This window comes from Bidens hawaiensis, unplaced genomic scaffold (assembly GCF_021521415.1).
Source record: "Bidens hawaiensis isolate Kalapana, Puna unplaced genomic scaffold, B.hawaiensis_p1.1 tig00022321_1, whole genome shotgun sequence".
In the NCBI taxonomy this organism is placed as follows: Eukaryota; Viridiplantae; Streptophyta; class Magnoliopsida; order Asterales; family Asteraceae; genus Bidens; species Bidens hawaiensis.
The window spans coordinates 110,289-128,047 of NW_027493473.1; the positions used below are offsets into that span (position 1 = coordinate 110,289).

Here is a 17,759-nt window from a genome sequence, read left to right on the forward strand (position 1 = left end):
AACCAATCTAACGAACAATATGGTTATAATACATAATATTAATTTTGTTAGGAAACGATAAATGTAAAAATACAAGACGTGTAGTCGATACGAAAAGTTGGTCCTCTGTTTCCAAATCATACACTAAGATCCCAACTTTGTTTCCAAATAGTTAATTAAGCTATTATAATGTCTTTCAAATCCATAAAAAGTTCTGTGGCTTACTCTTCAAGGCTGTTAAACCATAAAATGTTACGTCTGAGCAATACAAAACATAAGTTAAATGAATCAATTTTACGTTCATACAAATACAAGATATTTCACATAAAATTGTGTTTTTGAATTCTCTATCTTGGGTTTGGATCATATACACCCTCTAGATTAAGTGACACAAGTCCAGTTAAATTACTTGGCTCCGTCCCCTTACGAGCTCTCTCTGTCACCAAACAATCATTTAACTCCATCACCACTTTGTTCATGGTTGGTCTTCTGCTGGGAGTGTCCGTGACACATGCCATCGCAACTTCTATTGCCTTCCATGCTGAATTGATGTCAAAATCTTCTAGTATCCTTGGATCAACAATGTTATTTAAGTTCCCTTCTGGCAGCTTTAAACTGACCCATTCACTTATGTGTATGCATTCATCATCTTCATATTTGATTGCCGCTCGTTGGCCTGTAATTATCTCAAGAAGCACAACTCCAAAGCTATAAATATCATTTTTCTCGTTTGACGGCTTGTCTGAGATGATATTATACCTGCCGATATAACTGTTTTTGCATTTAGACTAAAATCCATGGTCAGAGAGATCTTTCATACTATTATGTCCTATGTGGCTATGTTGTATGATGATGTAGAATCTTTAGATTACATTTTAGAAGGCTTGCAACTAAAACCACATGATCCTAATTTTTCTATATAACACACACACACACACACACACACATATATATATAGAGAGAGAGAGGGAGGGAGAGGGAGAAGGAGAGAGAGAGAGATGATAGGATCGAAACTCGAGTTGTGAACAAAATGTTGCTCGCAAAATGTGTATATGTGTGTTACGTCGGGTACAAAAGGCATATAATCGGGTAAATGGGTTAATGTAATATGGTATTTTAGAAATCCTAAACCTGTCCCTAATCCGTGAAAATTTTCAAATCTAATACAAAAACCAGTCCCAAACCCTAATGGGGCGGGTTTTACCCGTCCCATTTGTGTTGGGTTTCGGGTACTCTTATTGGATTGTCATCCCTACGTTTAAGTTAATCCAAGAGTTGACATATATACCTTTTTTTTATCAGTTGGACAGAAGTGAACAACATAGAAAAGACCCAAACTTCAAACGAGCATAACTTGGGTAACAAGTGAAGTTACGGGTTCATAACTAGTGGACATAAAGGTCTCGATGAGCCTATCATCTGGAACTGTCATACTCGAATTATTTCCTTTAAAGCTCCGATTATGTCACTCCAAAGTTTCTCCAATTTCATCAATCAATTTGGTACTTTCTTTTTATAGTATAAAGCACGAAAATCATTGATCAACATAATTAACGCAACTATTTGTGGTTTTAATATCAGTAATCATTAGCGTATTTATAATTATGAGAAATTGGCAAACTTGTGGAGTTCAGAAAGTCCCTATAAGCTCAGTTTTTAATCAAATTTCTTCAGAGCTATATGCGTATTTATTTGCTTCCGCTCCGCGCCAATATATAAGTTAAGGAAAACTCACTCAGGGTCTAGGTAACCAGGAGTGCCAGCCATGGCTGTTGAAACATGAGTGGCAACTTCTGTTGGAAAAGCTCTTGACAACCCAAAGTCTGCTAGTTTTGCTTGATATCTTTCATTCAGTAAGATGTTGGTACTCTTAATATCTCTATGGATTATTGGCGGCTTGCAACCATGATGCAGATACTCAAGCCCTGATAAAGAATTAATCCCCATTTGGTCAAGAATCTGAATGATCATAGAAGCAATAAAATTTAATATTTTGTCAGCTTACCATGTGCTGCATCACATGCTATTTGTAATCTTTTTTCCCAGTCCAAGATACTAGAATTTGTATCTGCTCAAGTGATTCATAAAAACAAAACTTACTATTACATATTTGCAAAGTTTTTATTCACTTTAAACTTGAAAGTGATGTAATGGTGTATTGAAGTTAAATTAATTAATACCAAGTAGAAGTTTTTCTAAGTTTCCATTAGCCATGTATTCGTATATGATTCCCTTGTGTTTCTCTTCATTGCAGAACCCGACAAATGAAGTTAAGTTTTTATGATGAACACTCATGAGAAGAATGGCCTGTACACAAGAGAGATATTTAAGCTTGTCATGAAAGTTTTCATACATTTATAAGCGTGCTATGACGACATGACGTTACCTCGGCCTGAAATTCCTTTTCTCCCTGGTTGGATGTTTCGGAGAGCATTTTAACAGCAACTTGTGTATTACCAATACGCCCATGGTAAACTGTTCCAAATCCTCCTTTCCCAAGAACAACATTGAAGTTGTTTGTGATGCTTTGTACCTCAGAGTATGTGTATTGTTGTTTTTTTATGCGCAGTCCTGTGCCTGTGAGTTTTTGATGTAAGCTTTATTTACAAAGCATTTAATGAAAGGGTCGTGTTTCTCATACCGCGTGTTTTTTGTTTTTTGAACATCCATATAGCGATGAGCACAGTCAAGGTCATAAAGATGAAAGCAGCCATTACTATTGCTGGAACAATGATTTTTTTATTTTTCTTATTTTTACAATTAGTCCTGCCACAGGAACTTGCACCCTCATCATCGATACTGAAAATGCGGTTTAAGTGTTAATAATGATGAATAATAAAATAGTGAATGGTATTAAATCCAGTCAATGTGTTTAAAGAATGAGTGCCAAACCTCAATGACAATGTTCCCTGCTTTTGCTTTGCTAGAAGCTCTACCGGGACAGGTCCAATGAAATTGTTTCCTTTTAAATTGCTATAACAAATAGTATTTAAGATTAGTTTTTTAAATGTTACTAAACTTTTAATGTTAGTTCAAGGAAAAGATAACTTACAGGACCTTGAGGAAGTTTAGTTCAGATAGAAAGTTAGGCACAGTTCCTGTTAAGTTATTGTTGGACAAATCCCTGAAATATGAATGTTAAGAGTGGTACTATAAATAAAATGTAGTGATCATAACACTCAATACATACAGGAATAAACGAGAAACTTATTTTGGGCATACGAGCCATATACTTGTAAATCCTAATAATAAAGCAGTAATAACCATAATAGCAGGTACATAGGTTGTTCATGACTTACAAGGTTTGTATCATTGTAAGGTTAGCTATTGCAGAATCTATCTCTCCACTTAATCCACTGGTAGACAGGTTCCTGTTTTCAAGTTAGGTGTGAGTAAATTGTTTCAAACACCACTAAAATTGTAGTAACTTTTTTTGTTTTCTTTTTTAGGCGAAAGAAATTATACATACAAGAATGTAATCCTGAGGGAATCCTTATCATCCCTACTGCATCTGAGACCATCCCAAAAAAATTCCTGTGGAGTACATGGATCTCCTTGCCAGTTTTTCGTTAATCTGTAAGTTGACTTAATCCTCCACATGATTGAAGCTAATATTCATTAAAGAGACAAAGAGGTTACTTATATTTGAACATACTTTGTTATGGAATTAATTAAAGAACATATGTGCGCTAAGCTTACCATCTTGATCGTATGTTTGCTTTTGCGGAAGCTGCTTTAAAGTATAAAGCTCGAGAGCGTTAACAATGGGAAGAAGGGTGGAATTTTTAGTACTGTTTATTGTGAGTGTATACTTAGGTGCTACGATCTCCGGTTTTGTGCTATAAATTGTGGTGGTTGTTTGATATACCGGAGATAAAGGTCCAGCAAAGAGATTTCCATTTAGGTATATGTTGAATTCTCTTTTCTCGTTTGTTTTCAGTGTTTCAAGTTCAGCAAAGTGCAAGTAAATCAAAAACTTATCGCTAGTGTTACGTTCATTCCACGTTATGTTTAATGTATTTGTCGGGTATATTGGTGTGATGGCAGTACTCATGACCCTTGTTGGCGGGCAAGCATTTCCAGAAAGCTCTGAAGAAATCTTGGTTGCGGTTGATAACAAATTACTGGTATTAGGCAAACTAGTTGGACTCCACAGTCTATCATACATGTCAGGTTTAAACCTAAGTTTTAAAAATCAATAAAAGTGAATTAATACCCTTTTCATATATATAAGTTTATTGAGATAGTACTTAGTTGTAATAATACAAAAGATTTTACATAGATGGATTGGTGAATATACGATTATTATAATTTGTAATATTTGAAAATGCGACGTAATTTATCTGTAAAATGTAGGATTCTTGCACAAACTCGGATGAAGACATGAAGTTAGTTGATAAAACAATTTAAAAAACTGACCTGATAATTCCAGATGCATTTCCGAAGTCTGCATATCTGCAAAGATATAATGATCCGAGATCAGTTTGGTTATACATGTCGCTGCCTAGAAGCCGTAGTTCTAAGGCTGATATGAAAGGTGTTCCGCGACCTGTGTTTAGAAGACAAACATGTATGTAATCTGATGATAACATATGTATGATCTCCATGTTAACGGGTGTAGTTAATGAATTGATTTTCACTGTATCCCAGTAGTCGGGTCCAAGATAGACATCGAATTCTGGAAGCCGGCCATGGAAGTCATAGTTCCCATACATGAACCTTGCCCTGATTAGATACTTGTAGCCCTTTCCTTCGGTTGGTCTAAGGGTGTAACAGTTTCTGTTGTTTTCAGGAAAACTTGTGAGGGTGGTAAGCTGTTGGTCAGGTGGATTGTATGCGGGCGATATGGTGTGACTTTCGCCGCTGTCTATGAAGTCAGCATCGGATACATAGTGTATATCTGTTCTTCTATCACTGTAGTTTGAGCCTCTAGCTATCCCACAATCTATGCTTATGAAGCCTGCAAAGATCGAGGGGAAAGAGAGGTTGGTCTTGACTGATCGAATTTCTAGATTTTTATTTTTTTATATTTTATTTTGATTAATTTATTAGAATTTAGCAAAATATGTATCTCAAATACTTTCTACCCAAATGCATAATAATCATTAAGTTATTAATTAACGAAAAGGCTTATAACTAAATTCAATAATTTGGGCCAACTTTTTTTTTTTCCGGCCTGATGAAATTTTCAAGCTTAAATGACAAAAATCGAAACCACAACGTAAACTGGGAAACCAAAAAAACTGAAACTGAACAGTTTCAAAAATCCAAAAACCAAAGTTTCGGTTTTTGATTTAGTTATAGCCCAAAACCAAACCAAAGCGAACCTTGCACAACCCTAATCACGAGCAGAGGTGGAAAGGAAGGTTGGGGTGCACATGCATGGGACCAAAATAACCGAGCTATAACCAAAACAACCGACGTAACCAAACCAAAATAGCCGGACATTTAAAAAACTAGGGGTTTGGCTGTATCTTTACTAAAACATTGTTTGTTCTGTTCAGTTTCGATTTGCCGCAACAATAATTGAAAATTACTAAACTGAACCGAAAAAACTGATTTCAAGTAATTTTAAAAGAATTAATGAAGGGCGTATACAATAGATTTAGGTCCAAATATATTAATCAAACAATAATTAATTAAAAAAAATAGGTGTAACCCAATAATTTTTCGGCCCATAATTGTTAAGTCCAAATGATAAAACTTAAAAAAAAGGAATTGAACCCGTTATGAAAACCGAAAAATTAAACCGCTTCGATTTGAGTCCAAAACCGATCCATACACATGACAGTTCCGGTTGGGCGAGTGTATACTCAAAACAACCGGGCTGGGTTGAGTTAATGAGTTGACACACAAACATTTTTGTGTACCTTCTATATATAATAAAAGTTTTATCACATTAATCATACTTGAAAAATCAATAATAACTGAAAAATTGGAATAAAAACATATAAATCAAGACATTTGATAGAAATCATTATTACCGGTTGTTTTCATTAAAAAACATGGTTTAGTACCTGATTGATTATTCTGAGCTCGAACAAATACCATTGTAAGAAGTAAACTACAAAGAAGCAATATTTCTTTGTGCATCTTCATCATTACTACTTTCAAGTCTTTGGGCATGATGACATATTCTTTTATAAAGCAAATTGACTTTAGTTTGGCTGGCCAAGTGGCTGGGACAATTTTCTTTGATTCTGGCTCATTTTACACGGCGGTTTGACTATCTTCGATCTGCATGTGCCTAATGCGAGGTTTACTTAAGTCAGGGTTATTATTTGTGGTTCACCTTAATGCTTTGTATTTTTTAAGTTGACTTATATATATGTGGGGCATCAACTTCGTGAAAACTTTGTGAAATAGCAAAACGTCGACAATATGAAAGAAGAAGAAAAACTTATGGTATTTTGTTTAGTATTGATATTCATTTTCATGAGATGTAAAAAAAATTGGTTCGTACTTTTGAAATCCATTGTCATGATATGTAAAAAAACGTTGGAAAATAAAATTTGGGATGCTGAGAGGATTCAAGCATGTCCTAGTGGAGACTTCAGATGAGGACCATGAGGTTATTTTTGGTACCGTAAGCTACCATTAAGCTTCATCCATCCCAAATTACTTCCATCCACCTCATGACACTTTTTTCCTCCTCGACCTTAAGCTATGCAGTATGGTTTATTATTATCACTCTCCATTATTCGTCACATCAGGTTTTTCTCCATTACTCAACATATTTTTATATGAGGTGTGGTTCATTATCCATCATTCTCATAGAACAACTCTAAACGTTAGAGAAGATAAGTGAGGATCACCTGAGAGAACTGACTGAAGGGACTTGACTTATCCTAACCGAACTATAGCGGCTTAAATAAAGCTAAGAGCAGCGTCGCCGCTTGATTGGCAGGGAGGAGCATCTCAAAGTATGGGGCAAAGGATCAAAGGCTTTTACTTTGTCACCCAGGATCCATCACAGGTTGGGTTCGATATATATATATAACAGTTTTCAATATATATATTTAATAAAACTGGAAATAAATTAAAACAAGTGGAAACGGTCACATTTTATTATATTAAAAAAAACAAAAATCATAAACTTAAAAAAACTAATCCGACGTTGCTATGCCGTATTTTTGGGCAATTTTTTTCTTCATTATTTTCGCCGCATCTAATTCGGCTTCGGTAAGGTGATCTATTTTTCGTGTTATAATATTGAAATCCTTCTCGATGCCATCATCTTCGTTTTGTTTCTCCATTAATCGAACCTTCTTGCGTTCAATCTCCAATTGCTTCTCCACTTGTTCCTTCAACCACATCTTCTCTAATTGCAATTCTCTAAAAGCTGCAAATTCTCCCTTTATAAAATGCAATTTTGGATCCTCGAGCAACCCGGTTTTTTTAGATGACGATCCCGCCTTGGCTTTGTCGCTCCTAATTGGTTGTTCCAGTTCAACCGGATCTTCAACCATACATAAAATCCTTGGAATTAAGGACCATTTTACAATGAGCATCCGTGCCACCTTCTCAACCTCATTCGGGACCGGATGCCACTTCGGACAAAACCGGACAATTTCGCAAACACCAGGGTATGGAAAGACGTGTTTATGGTTGGCGGTATATCACTCATTAGCCAACTTGTACATATAGGAGTCGCTAGTGCCACGTTTTCGATTCTCTTTGGTGTTGATGTACATAATATTGTTAAACAACGCTAGTTTTCTTTCCATCTCTCTCCACTTTTCGTTTAAAGAATTGTTTTTGCGGTATTTCGGTCTTTGTAGGATCCATGAAACTTTATTGTGACCGCCTCCCAAAAACGCGGGTCCCAATTGTGCGTCACCCTTGCTCGCATTCTCAGATTCATCAACCCAAAGTCGTGGTAACGCATTTTCCTTGACCGTGGTCGACGTTAGCCTTTCTCCATCTTTGACCGTGTTTCTTGTTCTCGTCCTTTTTCTTCTTTACGGGTTCGATTTGGGTTTTGGGGACGATCTCCGGCCCGAGCTCTTGAATATCTTCTACTTGTTCAGTTTGTGATTGAGATCCGAATTGGGATTGTATGTATTGTGGCCACTTCAAAAACTAGTCTCATATGGTGAATGATGAAGATGAATTGAAAATGGATTTGTATAATGAGATAGTTGATGATTAATTATTAAAAATATAATATATATATATATATATATATATATATATATATATATATATATATATTGAAATTACTGGGGTACCAACGGTCACAAGGGGCTCTTCATGCTCTGTGATGTGCGTGATGGTGGTCAAACCCATCAAGTCACACGTGATCAAGGGAAGAGGGAGGGGGGGGGGGGGTCAATGATACCATTTTCCATCATTTTGTCCACATAGGACATCATTCTCCTTTCTCCTTAACCACATCCCATAGTCTTAGTTGACTCCTCAAGCTTCTTCCAGTAATTCAATTCACTGGCCAAGTCCATTTCAATAGCCCGATTAAATCTGTTTTTTTGGGCCAAATAAATTACAGCCTAATTGATTTCTTTTTGCTGCTGACACCTCACCCGCACCTGCATCACCAATAATTCTAGCATTTTTGTTGTATTCGGCCACTGATAACTTTAATCACAAATATTATATATTATCAATCATAAACATAAAAGATTGATAATAATGATAATATATAAATATCATCTGAAGATTTACTTGTTTGCCATTAGCATCTAATCATCTCATGTTTAGCTTGATTACAGTGTTTTAGCCCGTTTTATCCACCACCTATAACATATTACGAATCGAAGTTGTATATTTTGTTGTCATGTTTATGCATTTTTTAAAGGCTTAAAGTAATTAAATGATATAAAATGCTTATAAAGTTAGGCATGTTTGGGATTGAGTTTGAGAAATGCTTATTGGTTTTTTCAAAAAACCATTTTCAAAAGCCTGGATTTGAGGCATTTAGAAAACTGTTTTTTAACCCTTTCAAAAAGCTAAAATAAAAATGATTTTTTTAATTGCCAAACACATTTTGGTTTATTGACATTTTGAAAACATCAAAAAACCAATAATCATTTTTCAAACTCAATCCTAAACATGCTCTTAACTGATTACCAAGTAGGCCGATAGAATAATTGCTTCTAGAATTTGATAACGCCACTCTAGAAGATCTAGAACAAAACATATTTATACGATCTTGATTATCTAGAATTGGAGCATTCTCAGCCAATTTGCCCACGTGTCATTGAGAGTGAGGAATTTCATAAGAAGGATATGTAAAAGCTAATGAATAGCTTTGACAAGTTCAAAGCGCGCCGAGTGCTATATATAGCTGTCAAAAGTCATGACACTTTGCATCAGATAGTGTAGGGCATCTAAGGGTGTTAGGGGCACACTTTGGGTATTCGTCCAAGTGATAGGCTTGAGCAACTTCATGAGAAACGATGGGGTGGCTGTATAGCATCCTTTTTATAAGGTAAGCCTTCTACAAAAACTTTGGCAATATCCTTGCATGCTAACACCTGGCACTCTTGACCCGTTCATTAAGTAATGGGTCTGGGCAGTGATTTTCGTTTACTTATGTGTTCATTTGGGTGAACTCAAGTTATACAATGAGCCAAAATGAGCCACTCTTATATAAGCTAACTTAAAATGGGTCCAAATGGACACTCTATGTTTGAGTATGCTTATGCTTTCAAGGTTGTCATAACAGAGCAGTCTTATGATTGATTACAAATTTCATTTAGTTGCATAAGTTATACGTTAAAAGATGTTATTTATGAATGCTAACGTGGAAAACTAAAAGCATATGTTGGAAACACAAACCATGAAACACATATACATTAAGGGGTGCAAATGTAAAAGATTAGTTACAATTATTACACAAAACATACCAAGAAGCACAACATATAGTGTATAGAATTACACAAATGTCAAATTAAAGTTTATTTTGAGTTTACTATATTGGTGTTGGATCATATGCACTCTCCAGATTAAGTGACATGAGTCCAGTTAACTTCTTTGGTTTGCTCTCCTGACGGGCTCTTTCTGTGAGTAAACAATCATTTAACTCCATCGCCACTTCCTTCATTGTTGGTCTCTTGCTTGGTGTGTGTGCAACGCAGGCCATTGCCAGCTCTACCGCCTTCCATGCTGAATTGATGTCAAAATCCCCCGATAGCCTTGGATCAACAATGCTATTTATGTCCCCCTCTGCTAACTTTAAATTGACCAATCGACTTATGTGTATGTTTTCATTATCATGCTTGGTAATTGCTGGTTGGCCTGTTATTATCACTAGAAGCACAACCCCAAAGCTATAAACATCACCTTTCTCGGTCAGCCTGGTTGACGTGTAATACCTGCAATCCAGAGTTCTTAGAACCGAAAAATCCATGGATAGCATAAGTGTTACATAGTAGATGTCAAGATTAAGAACACCCACTCAGGGTCAAGGTAACCAGGAGTGCCGGCAACTGCTGTTGAAATATGTGTACCACCTTCTGTTGGAAAAGCCTTGGACAACCCAAAGTCTGCTAGTTTTGCCTGAAATGTTTCATTCAGTAAGATGTTGGTACCCTTGATATCTCTATGGACTATTGGTGGCTTGCACCCATAATGCAGGTACTCTAGGCCTAAAAATATAATTCTTTGGTTAGAAATCTTCATGATTAAAGATAAAAGTAGGTAGATTGGGTATGATTTGCTCACGAACCATGTGCTGCATCACATACTATTTGCAGCCTTTCTTCCCAATTCATGAAACTTGAAGATGTATCTGCTCAAGTAATTTAAAACGGTAACCCATTTGAGGGAAAATAAGATGTCTAAACAAAAAAAGCATAAAGTCACATGAAAAATACCAAATATGTGGCTTTCTAAGTTCCCATTAGCCATGTATTCATAAATGATCCGCTTGTGGCTTTCATCATTGCAGTATCCAATAAGTGAAATTAAGTTTTTATGATGAATACCGAGGAGAAGATAGGCCTGTAAGTTTTTACCATGCATTCATTAATGTTCTTGTTTCTAATTTTGATCTTATGCATGTGTTAAATTAATGCTTACTTCAGCCTGAAATTCCTTGTCCCCTTGAAGAGATGATCCAGAAAGCATCTTGACAGCAACTTGTGTATCACCTATACACCCATGGTAAACTGTTCCAAATCTTCCTTTCCCAAGAACAATACTAAAGTTGTTTGTCATGCTTTGTACCTCAGAGTATGTGTACTGTTGTTTTCTTATGTCCGGCCCGATGCCTGTTTTTGTGCGTATGGATTTGGATTAAAGATTATTTGACAAGGCAATCTAACTAAATAGAAGGGGTTCTCATACCGTGCTCTTTTTGTTTTTTAATTATCCATACAGCAGAGAGTGCAATCAAAATCACAACGAGTGGTGCAACGGAGGCTATAACCGGGACAATGATTTTGTTATCCTTACTGTCTTTACAAGTATTCCCGTCACACGAACTTGCCGGACCATCTGTACTCGTGCCATCAAAACTGATATTGGAGGGTAAATGTCACATACTAAAGCAATGTGTATTAAATTCAATCAGCATATTAAAAGATGTCAGCCAAACCTTAATGACAATGATCCCTTGTTTGCCTTTGCTTAGAGCTCCGCTGGAATCGGTCCGATGAAATTGTTTCCTTTTAGATATAACCAATAGTAAGTAAGATTAGTTTTTACCACTTAACTAGACTTGAGATTCTAGTTCAAAGGATATAAACTTACAGGACCGTTAGGAATTTAAGTCTGGAGAGAAAGTTGGGCACAATTCCTGTCAAATTATTATTCGACAAATCCCTGCAATAGGGATGCAGAGAATAAGAATATGGTAATTAGACTCACCATTTGTATATGTTAGTTGTATTTGTTAGGGTTTTAGCCCATGCAGTTGGTTAAAGCCCATGGGTCTATTATGGGTTGTAATTAGGGTTTGGTTTGTATATATAGATGTATCTCCCTTTGTAATATACACAATTAAGTAATAAACATCTCTTTCACTAAAACACCCTTCTTCTAACATGGTATCAGAGCTACGGCTCTAGATCCAAACCCTAGCCGCGATTTGACCCGAACCCGAGTCTGACCAGCCGCCACCAGCAGTCTAAATATCTGAAACAAGCGAAGGTACTGTTCATCCGGCGAATACTGTTCATCCCGAAATTACTGTTCGTCGCCGAAAAGCACTGTTCATCGCCGGGAAATACTGTTCATCGGCTGCAAAAAGTACTGTTTACCTGCCGGAAAATTACTGTTCGCCGCCGAAGTTACTGTTCATTGCCGGAATTACTGTTCACCTGCCGGAAATCACTGTTTATCGGCTGGAAGTTACTGTTCTGCGCCGGAAGTCACTGTTCATCAGATTTTGTCTTCTGTATGCTACCATGGGAGACGAAAAACACACATATACATTTACCAAGGAGGAGTATGACCTGATTCAACAGTTTCTTGCCTCCCAGTTGAATCCTCCTCAAACCAACTCAGCACATCCGGGTACGTTTTCTAGCCTCGACTCATCGTGGGTAATCGATTCTGGAGCAACACATCACATGACTGGGAATCGAGGTATTTTATCCGACCTACATAATGTTAATTATTCACCTGTTCGTCTTGCCGATGGATCTTCATGCCCCGTTCACGGTATAGGATCCATAAGTAATCTGAAAAACCTAAAATTGTCTTCTGTCCTATTCGTTCCTAAATTTCCTACCAGCCTTTGTTCAGTTAGTCAGATTACTAAACAAAACAACTGTCATGCAACCTTTTACCCAACTCATTGCATCTTTCGTGAACTAGGAACAAACCAGGTAATTGGTACCGGTTTTGAATCGGGAGGTCTCTATCGTATGTCTCAACCATCACACCCTATAGCAAACTTATGCGATTCCACTGTCAGGGAGGCTCATTGTCAGTTAGGCCATCCTTCTTTAGCGATTTTGAGGCAAATGAGACCAGATCTTTCTATTTCTAATGATTTTCATTGTGAGTCATGTGAGCTTGGTAAACACAAACGACGATCTTATCCCCCTAAAGTGTCAAAACGAACCGATTTTTTATTTGAACTTGTGCATTCTGATGTATGGGGTCCTTGTCGTGTTAAATCCACATTGGGTTTCTAGTACTTCATCACTTTCATTGATGATTATTCCCGCGCTACTTGGGTTTATCTTTTGAAAGCTCGTAGTGAAGTTAATTCCATTTTTCGTGAGTTTCATTCTTATGTCCAAAACCAGTTCAACACATCCATTAAAACCTTACGCACTGATAATGCAACAGAATACTTCTCAAATGAATTTTCTACATACCTTAAAACGCATGGCATTGTTCACGAGTCTTCTTGCTCGTACACGTCTCAACAAAATGGCGTCGCTGAACGAAAAAATCGCCACTTACTGGATATCACACGCACACTCATGTTTCAGTATCATGTTCCTGATAGATTTTGGGGTGACGCTGTTCTTACAGCTTGTTATCTCATAAATCGCATGCCTTCATCTGTTCTTGGTCAAACCCCGTTTTCTGTCTTGTTCCCTAAAGGGACTCCCTTTCCACTCATGCCTAAAATTTTCGGGTGTGTAGCATATGTACATGATCATCGTCTGGGTCTTAGTAGACTTGCACCTTGAGCTATTCGTTGTGCCTTCCTTGGTTATTCTCGTGTCAAGAAAGGGTATCGGTGTTACAACCCCTCTCTTCAAAGTTACTTTACGAGTTCTGACGTAACCTTCCATCAGTCATGTTATTACTTTCTCGAGCCTTCCACTTCAGTTTATGACTTGTTTCCCGAGACTGATATACCTGAGTCACATATTATCTCCACCTCTCCTGTGTTTGTGCCCTCTACCCATCCGGTCTCTGAAGCAACAATTCCGGTCTCTACTGATTCTGACCCACCGACAGAAACTCCGCCATTACTTTTCACATATGCTAGACGAGGTAAAGGTCAAATAACAGAGACACTTGATTCACAACCAGATCATAGCTCGGATCCTTCGCTTACATCCGAGCAATCCACACCCCTAATTGATACATCCTTACCCGAAACTACACCTTTACCGGATACTACCCCTGATACACCTGCATATGACCCTCTTGGTGCACCATTGCCCGATATACCTATTGCCTTTCGCAAAGAACCCCGACATTGCACTAGTTATCCAATTCAGGATTATGTTGCCTATTCTCACCTCTCTACCGAATCTCATGCATATACCACTACCCTTGATTCCTACCCGATTCCCAAAAATGTGGCCACGGCTCTCACTCACCCAGGATGGCGACAGGCTATGGAAGATGAAATTGGGGCTCTAAGGTCCAATCATACATGGGATCTTGAAACACTTCCTGTTGGGAAGCGTATTGTTGGCTGTCGTTGGGTGTTCACAGTCAAACTTCATCCAGATGGTTCTTTCAATCGCCTAAAAGCTCGGTTGGTCGCCAAAGGGTACTCTCAGGCATATGGCATTGACTATGATGAAACTTTCTCGCCGGTTGCTAAAATGCCACTTGTCCGTATTTGTATTGCCCTTGCTGCCATTAATCATTGGCCGCTCCACCAGCTTGATGTCAAGAACGCCTTTCTTAATGGTGTTCTTGAGGAGGAGATATATATGGAACAGCCACCAGGGTTCATTGTTGAGGAGGAGGCCTCGAAAGTTTGCAGACTGCGCCGTTCTCTATATGGTCTGAAACAGTCTCCCAGGGCATGGTTTGGTTGATTCTCTAGCGTTATGGGATAGTTTGGGATGACTCGTAGTGCCTACGATCACTCTGTCTTCTTTAGACACCAGAAAGGGAAAAGGATTATTGTAGTTGTTTATGTGGATGAAATTATAATCACAGGTGATGACGAGGTCGAGATCACCGAACTCAAAAAGTTTCTTCAGTCTCAGTTTCAGGTCAGCGACTTAGGTCGACTGAGGTACTTTCTGGGCATAGAGGTATCTCACTCTCCACAAGGAATACTTCTTTGTCAACGAAAGTATGTCCTTGATATGTTGATTGAATGTGGCTTACTTGGCTGCAAGCCTGTTGATACTCCGATGCTTCCTATAAAGAAGCTCCTCTCGAAAGAAGGGGATCCGATGAAGGATCCAGAGCGATACAGACGGTTGGTTGGTAAACTTAATTATTTAACCGTCACACGACCCGATATTTCTTTCACTGTAAGTGTTCTGAGCCAATTCATGGCTGAACCATACACCGTTCACTGGGATGCTGCTCTTCGTGTTTTGAGATATCTCAAGGCCACCTCAGGCCTTGGCATCCTATATTCTGATCAGGGTCATTGTCGAGTGGGTGCTTTCACGGAAGAAGGAGATGGTGGGATATCAGGTTTCTCAGACGCAGATTGGGCAGGTTGTCCAATTTCACGACGATCTACCACTGGATATTGTGTGTTCGTTGGAGGAAATCTTGTATCATGGAAAAGTAAGAAACAACACACGGTATCTAGATCGAGCGCTGAATCGGAGTATAGAGCTATGGCAGATGTAACATCAGAAATGACATGGATTCGTCGTCTTCTCATAGAACTCGAGGTTATTTCTAAAGACTTGATGCGATTATACTGTGATAATCAATCAGCTATCCATATAGCCAAGAATCAAGTATTCCATGAAAGACCGAAACACATTGAGGTTGACTGCCACCTTATCAGAGACCGAGTAGTAGGCACGCAAGCAGATCCTCCATCCATTCAACCAATTCATATCAAGACAAACTTTCAACTTGCAGATATTCTCACTAAACCTCTTCGGAAAACTCAGATAGATTTTATTTGTAACAAGTTGGGCATGATTAATATCTATGCACCAACTTGAGGAGGTGTGTTAGTTGTATTTGTTAGGGTTTTAGCCCATGTAGTTGGTTAAAGCCCATGGGCCTATTATGGGTTGTAATTAGGGTTTGGCTTGTATATATAGATGTATCTCCCTTTGTAATATACACAATTAAGAAATAAACATCTCTTTCACTACAACACCCTTCTTCTAACAGTATAAATAAAAGTGTTCGCTTACAAAGTATGTATCATTGTGAGATTAGCTATTCCAGGATCTATGTCTCCATTCAGTCCACTGCTAGACAAGTTCCTGATTTTCAGATCAAACGTTAATAAATTCTTGGACGCAGAACAAAATTTTAACTGCAAGGCGGGGGTGGGGGTTCTTGAAGTTTTTTACTTACAACGACACGATCCTAGGAGATTCAGTATCATTGTTGCTGCATCCAATGCCTTCCGAAACAAATTCTTGTGGAGTACATGGATCACCTTGCCGGTTTTTTGTATTTATTTTGTAAGTTGACTTAATGCTCCACAATACAAAAACTAATATCCATCACAAATACAAAAGTCTTAAATTAAAAAATAGTATTGTTAAAAGAACAGATTCATATATTGAATCAAAGAACAGATTCTACACTTACCATCTTGATCATATGTTTGCTTTTGTGGGAGCTGCTTTAATGTATAAAGCTCGATGGCATTGATGATTGGAGGAAGGGTTGAATTTTTGGTTTTGTTAATTGTGAGAATATAGGTGGGTGCTACGGTCTCCGGTTCTGTGCTCGCAGTGGTGATGGTTGAGTGATTAAATGGAGAGAAAGGTCCAATCCAATGGTTCCCATTCAGGTAAACAGTGAATTCTCTTAACTGGTTTCTTTTCAGTATTTGAATATCAGCGAAGTGTATGTAAATGAAAAATTGATCAGTGGGATTAACAGGACTCCAGCTCATGCTAATTGAATCATTTGGGTATTCCGGAGTGATGGCAGTACTCATGACCTCTTCTGGCGGGTCATTGAATGAGAGCGATGTATAAACTTTGTCTAAAGTATATAACCTAGTATTATTAGGCCAACTAACCGGAAGCCATAGTCGATCATATTTGTCAGCCTCATATCTAAGTTAAGAGTCAATAACAATGAAGTTACTACTTTTGTATTCTTTAAGATGATCTATTAATTAATTTTCCATATACTAAACATATTGTAAAATGTTTACCTGACTGTTGTAAACGCATCACCAAAATTGACACGTGAAAAGGCATGTAATGATCCAAAATCAGCACTTTCTTTATACATGTTATCTGCCAGAAGCGTAGCTCTATGGCCGATATAAAAGGTATTCCATGACCTGTATTTATAAGACAAACATGTAGATAATCGGATGACAAAAGATGTATAATCTCCCTGTTTATTGGTTTCGATGACGAATTGATTTTAATGGTTTGCCAGTAATTAGGTCCAAGATAGACGTCAAATTCTGGAAGTTGATCCTTGAAGTCATAGTTCCCATACATAAACCGCACCCTTATTAGATACCTGCGACCCTTTCCTTGAGTTGGTTTTAGCGTGTAGCAGTTTCTGGTGTTTCGAGGAAAACTTCTGAGGGTGGTAAGCTGTGTATCAACGTCGTATGAATTGTATATGGCCAATATATTATGGATTTCACCACTGTCTATGAAGTCAGCATTTGATACATAGTTTATGTTTGTTACATTATAGGTGTAGGTTGAGCCTTCGGCAAATCCCACAATCTATGCTTATGAAGCCTGCAACGAAAGAGAAAAGAGAGGTTAATTAATCAGGAGGTTAATTAGATAGAGATAGTGGCTGTACATTTATATCTAGAGAAGTACAGTACTTTAGTACCTGATTGAGCATCTTGGGCATGAACCAAGGTAAGAACTAAACCAACAAGAATCAACATTGGAAGAAAACATTGGAACAGCTTCATTTCTCTGAGAAACACTTAGTTTGAAGTCTCTAGTTAGATATGGGATCCCTCATCTTAT

At 37.7% G+C, this 17,759-nt stretch overlaps 2 pseudogenes across 1 annotated transcript; both read right to left on the reverse strand.

The window, feature by feature from the left end:
* Positions 1-321: 321 nt before the first annotated feature.
* On the reverse strand, positions 322-6,318 carry LOC143565342 (putative LRR receptor-like serine/threonine-protein kinase At1g05700; annotated as a pseudogene). Its single transcript, XR_013141051.1, has 12 exons — positions 5,997-6,318; positions 4,399-4,939; positions 3,679-4,160; positions 3,449-3,587; positions 3,279-3,350; positions 3,032-3,103; positions 2,872-2,952; positions 2,366-2,778; positions 2,160-2,286; positions 1,985-2,047; positions 1,715-1,904; positions 322-750 (listed from the first exon to the last, which is right to left on the reverse strand). The product of XR_013141051.1 is annotated as a putative LRR receptor-like serine/threonine-protein kinase At1g05700 (transcript).
* Positions 6,319-9,393: 3,075 nt separating this feature from the next.
* LOC143565337 (LRR receptor-like serine/threonine-protein kinase IOS1) lies at positions 9,394-17,466 on the reverse strand (annotated as a pseudogene).
* Between the last annotated feature and the right edge of the window lie 293 nt (positions 17,467-17,759).